Genomic DNA, 6297 nt, shown 5'->3' with positions numbered 1-6297 from the left:
CACCAGACATGAGACAGGGAAAAAATGAAAAAAGAAGAAGATAGATTTCTCCGCGGATTTTGAAATTTGGCAAGGCCCCACCGCCACCGCGAGGCCCCATCGCCACGAGGCCTCACCGCCACCACGGCCCCATCACCACGAGGCCTCACCGCTGTGGTCTCGATGCCTCCATGGTGCCCGTGGCTGGGCACCATGGAGGCCGTGGGCTCGCCCGCTCGGCACCACGGAGGCGTGAAGTGGGTGTTCAAAAGGGAACTGCAGATGCTGGAATATCGAAGGTACACAAAATTGCTGGGGGAACTCAGCGGGTGCAGCACGTGAAGTGGGTTATTGACTGCGGTGAAGCTTCGCAACGATGGGGCCGCGTCGGCATCGAAGCTCCACGGCGGCAGTGATGCCCCACCGAACCTCGAAATCCGCGGATGCCCGGAGAAATCTCTTGCCTGCTCATTCTCCTTCCTCACCTCCCCCACTTTCCCCCCTCTAAATCCCTTGGCCCCTCCACTCCCTCAATCCCCCTCCTCTCCTTCAATCCCCCTCCTCTCCCTCAATCCCCACACTCTCCCTCCTCACCTCCCCAGGATCTCGAGGTTGCAGCCGTCGGCCTCAGTGCCCAGGCCCCGGATCGTCAGAGCCCAGGCCCCAGATTGCCTCAGGGTGGAGCATTAGTAATGTTCACTCCGCTCCTTCAGTTTTATATTCTCCTCGCCGGGGGAGGCAGCCGCCGCCGGTGACTGACAGCGGACGCGACCAATCAGTGTGGCGATGGTGCAGGATAGGGCGTCATCCTGGGCGAGGTGGACGCCACGGTGACTGATGACGGATGCGGCCAATCAATGGTGCAGGAATGGGTGGCAAAAACAGGAAGGCAGATTATTATCTGAATTATGTCAAGTTGCGAAAAGGGGAAGTACAACGAGATCTGGGGGGTCCTTGTTCATCAGTCACTGAACGTAAGCATGCAGGTATAGCAGACAGTGAAGAAAGCAAATAGCATGTTGACCTTCATAACACGAGGAGTTGAGTATAGGAGCAATGAGGTTCTTCTGCAGTTGTACAGGGCCCTAGTGTGACCACACCTGGAGTATTGTGTGCAGTTTTGGTCTTCTAATTTGAGGAAGGATATTCTTGCTATTGAGGGAGTGCAGCGTAGGTTCACCAGGTTAATTACCGGGATGGCGGGACTGTCATATGTTGATAGAATGAAGCGGCTGGGCTTGTATACTCTGGAATTTAGAAGGATGAGAGGATATCTTATTGAAACATATAAGATTATTAATGGTTTGGACACGCAAGACGCAGGAAACATGTTTCCGAAGTTGGGGAAGTCCAGAACCAGGGACCACAGTTTAAAAATAAGGGGTAAGCCATTTAGAACAGAGATGAGGAAAAACTTTTTTACACAGAGGGTTGTGAATCTGTGGAATTCTGCCTCAGAAGGCAGTGGAGGTCAATTCTCTGTATGCTTTCAAGAGAGAGTTGGATAGAACTCTTAAAGATAGCGGAGTCAGGGAATATGGGGAAAAGGCAGGAACTGGGTACTGAGTGTTGATGATCAGCCATGATCACAGTAAATGCCGGTGCTGGCTCGGTGGTGTTTGGCGTGCTCCTGCACCTATTGTCTATTGTGACGGGAAAGATTTACAAGGGAACCGAGGGGCAAATGTTTCATACAGGATGATGCACACATGAAATAAACTGTCAGAGTTAGTGGTAGAAGAGAATATAATTACACCATTTAAAAGACAATTGGATGGGTACATGAAAAAGAAAAGGGATATAGCCCAGTGCAGGCAAGTGGGACAAACGATTAAACAACTTGGTTGACATGGGTGAATTGAGCCAAAGAGTCTGTTTCTGTACTGTATAATGTTATTCCATGCTGTATAACCCATAAGCTCAAATCAACTGTCTAGTATACACTAGGTCTTGAGTAAGTGCTGCAAAATAAATTTGCAAAACCTCATTTGCCCTCCTTGACCAGTCAAACATTGCTGTGGAATTGAAATGGGTAATAGAACGAACCTGAACTTGAGACTTACAAAAGATAATTTGCAAAGCTAATAGGGGTCTAGCAATCCTCCAGTTGATGTAGAAGCATAGATAGATTACATTCCAAGGGAAAAGAAAAATTAAGTTTTTCTTTTGAATTAACATAAGGTGCATGCAAGGTTAATGAATACTAAATTTAAAAATGTCAAATGGAGGTTTGTAAATTTGTTATTACATTAGAGAATGAATAGGATGTTACTTAATAAAGAGATGAGACCCATTTCTGAACAAAGTTTCCCTTTGAAACTTTTCAATACAAGGTGGAGGGTAAATCAGTTACATCCTTGAGGCAAATTTGTTTTATGAATTTGCCTCATCTCTGCAATCAAAAACAAATGTAAAATTTAGTTTTAAATGTGCCTTTTTCTACAAATCTATTCCTATTTAGATTCCATTACTCTCCCTCTAGATGCAGAAGCTTGTCATCCTTGATCTTAAGCAATTGTCGAGGAAGATGAATTACCAGTATGTGCTTTTAAGTCTTCTTGGGTCCACTGGGAATGGGCAGTGCAAATGTGTTGGTCAAATGCAGGGAAAACAGTAAAATGGAATGTAAACCCAATGTGCAGAACAAAACTGAAGTTGAAAATAAGTTGCTTTTTTTGTCACAGGATGTAACTAAGCTGCCAGCTTTGGGTTTTCACAATAGTAATAATCTTTCAAAACTTAGTAATAATCTTTCAAAACTTAGTAATAATCTTTCAAAACTCTTTAGATTCTGGAGTAGTTCCTGAGGATTGGCGGGTAGCAAACGTAACCCCACTTTTTAAGAAGGGAGGGAGAGAGAAAACGGGGAATTACAGACCAGTTAGTCTAACATCGGTAGTGGGGAAACTGCTAGAGTCAGTTATTAAAGATGGGATAGCAGCACATTTGGAAAGTGGTGAAATCATTGGACAAAGTCAGCATGGATTTACGAAAGGTAAATCATGTCTGACGAATCTTATAGAATTTTTCGAGGATGTAACTAGTAGCGTGGATAGGGGAGAACCAGTGGATGTGGTGTATCTAGACTTCCAGAAGGCTTTCGACAAGGTCCCACATAAGAGATTAGTATACAAACTTAAAGCACATGGCATTGGGGGTTCAGTATTGATGTGGATAGAGAACTGGCTGGCAAACAGGAAGCAAAGAGTAGTAGTAAACGGGTCCTTTTCACAATGGCGGGCAGTGACTAGTGGGGTACCGCAAGGTTCAGTTCTGGGACCCCAGCTATTTACAATATATATTAATGATCTGGATGAGGGAATTGAAGGCAATATCTCCAAGTTTGCGGATGACACTAAGCTGGGGGGCAGTGTTAGCTGTGAGGAGGATGCTAGGAGACTGCAAGGTGACTTGGATAGGCTGGGTGAGTGGGCAAATGTTTGGCAGATGCAGTATAATGTGGTTAAATGTGAGGTTATCCATTTTGGTGGCAAAAACAGGAAAGCAGACTTTAATCTAAATGGTGGCCGATTAGGAAAAGGGGAGATGCAGCGAGACCTGGGTGTCATGGTACACCAGTCATTGAAAGTAGGCATGCAGGTGCAGCAGGCAGTGAAGAAAGCGAATGGTATGTTAGCTTTCATAGCAAAAGGATTTGAGTATAGGAGCAGGGAGGTTCTACTGCAGTTGTACAGGGTCTTGGTGAGACCACACCTGGAGTATTGCTTACAGTTTTGGTCTCCAAATCTGAGGAAGGACATTATTGCCATAGAGGGAGTGCAGAGAAGGTTCACCAGACTGATTCCTGCGTTGTCAGGACTGTCTTATGAAGAAAGACTGGATAGACTTGGTTTATACTCTCTAGAATTTAGGAGATTGAGAGGGGATCTTATAGAAACTTACAAAATTCTTAAGGGGCTGGACAGGCTAGATGCAGGAAGATTATTCCCGATGTTGGGGAAGTCCAGGACAAGGGGTCACAGCTTAAGGATAAGGGGGAAATCCTTTAAAACCGAGATGAGAAAAACTTTTTTCACACAGAGAGTGGTGAGTCTCTGGAACTCTCTGCCACAGGCCAGTTCATTGGACTATATTTAAGAGGGAGTTAGATGTGGCCCTTGTGGCTAAGGGGATCAGAGGGTATGGAGAGAAGGCAGGTACGGGATACTGAGTTGGATGATCAGCCATGATCATATTGAATGGCGGTGCAGGCTCGAAGGGCCGAATGGCCTACTCCTGCACCTAATTTCTATGTTTCTATGTGTTTCATTTTACTCTGTTAATTTCTGCCAGGTTGGTGTCAACTTAAAAACAAAATTTAGTGTTTAATTGAGAGCAGTAGCAATGAAAAGCAGAATTACTTCTGATTTTGTGCCCACTTTTGCAAGTCCAAAGAGGGAAAAGGTGTAATTACCCTACATGCACAAACTGAAACAGGGAAATTCAACGATGCAATCCGATTTAACTTCAATTCCACAGGGCACTATTCCATAAGTGATCGAAGTGGACAGTGAAATCATTAGAACTTGATGAGATACCTTTACACAATGGTAAGGAAAATTAATTTCCATTATTGTAAATGTGATACATCTCTTGGTCATCATTGCTGGCAACTTTGTGTATCGAAGGAAGGTTTACTTTTACTCAAACTACTCCAAAATTGCTAGAAGTTGAATCAATTACCTCCCTACATAGTTGTCCAATGAAACATTACAGTACATCGACAAGACCAAGCCTAGGCTCGGCGATCATTTCGCTGAACACCTCTGCTCAGTCCGCCTCAACCTGCCTGATCTCCCGGTTGCTCAGCACTTTAACTCCCCCTCCCATTCCCAATCTGACCTTTCTGTCCTGGGCCTCCTCCATTGTCAGAGTGCGGCCCAGCGCAAATTGGAGGAACAGCGCCTCATATTTCGCTTGGGTAGCTTACACCCCAGCGGTATGAACATTGACTTCTCTAACTTCAAGTAGCCCTTGCTTTCCCTCTGTCTTCCTTCCCCTCCCCCTTCCCAGTTCTCCCACCACTCTTACTGTCTCCGACTACATTCTACCTCTGTTCCGCCCACTCCCCTGACATCAGTCTGAAGAAGGGTCTCGACCCAAACCGTCACCCATTCCTTCTCTCCAGAGATGCTGCCTGACCTGTTGAGTTACTCCAGCATTTTATGTCTACCTCCGATTTAAACCAGCATCTGCAGTTCTTTCCTAAACATTACAGTTGCTCTGTTGAAATAATCTCAAAAGTAACCCTGATCTAAGGAAATCATAGATATAGATTTACTGAAAGGTCACAGTATAGATGCTAGTTTCAGAAATAGTCGAGTAAAGCAAGTCTTGTCCATAATTTGTTTTTGCTACAATTGTTCTTCTGTCCCATCACAAAAATATCAGAGGTAAGATTGTTTCCTGCCCACAAATCACAGCTCTTCAATACCCCACCCCGAACCAATAACCATATGAATGAGTCTTGACAGCGAGAGCTGGTGGTCTCTTTCATCACACAATTACAGCTTTGTGCTTGATAATTTTCCCAGATCTTGGAATCCTTGTGTTCTAAATTCAAACTTGCCTAAAAAACTGACCACATCTGAGCCTCATCTGATGCACATTTTGTCAACAATGTCGGGTATTTATATGGTGTTATTTATGCAGAAACATTCCAACTGTCTTCAGAGACATAATTGGTTACTTTGAATTAATTTCCTGCAGGACATATTTGTGCCATTAAGGCAACTCCCTAAACTTTCACCAAGCTGTCCTGTCCTAGGATGCCTCCACCCACCCCTACGTCATCAATATAATTAACACGTTTTCCTGCATTCTCTTTTACTTGCTTTGCTGCATCTGTAGTGTTCTGCATTGACATTTCAACAATTGTTTTTATTTTTCCCCTCCATTCTCTTTCATTCCTCTATTTGCAAATGACAGACCAACAATGATTAAGTAGCCTTTAGCACGCTCTTACACAGCATCCAAACTATCTGAGTTATGTGGATTTGCTTGGTCTCCACCCAATCAGCAATTGAGCTTCACCCTTCCCCCTTCTCTGCAGTTTAAAATGTTTTCCCAGTTTGGATGAGTCATCGACCTAGAACATTAATTTTGTTTCTCTATCCCGAAATGGCGCCTGTTTTCAGATTTTCTGTTTTAATTATAAATTTCCAGACTATTGCTTTTACATTTCAACAGACTTAATAAAAAAACATAAATTATATACGTTATAGATAAATTATACAAATTCTACAAGATAATGAAAATGGAAGGACTGTACAAAAAAAACAAGACATTTGTGCAAAAATAGTCCATAAGAAAACAAAT

Source organism: Amblyraja radiata, chromosome 8, assembly GCF_010909765.2.
Source record: "Amblyraja radiata isolate CabotCenter1 chromosome 8, sAmbRad1.1.pri, whole genome shotgun sequence".
Classification (NCBI taxonomy): domain Eukaryota; kingdom Metazoa; phylum Chordata; class Chondrichthyes; order Rajiformes; family Rajidae; genus Amblyraja; species Amblyraja radiata.
This window is presented reverse-complemented; position numbering follows the sequence as displayed.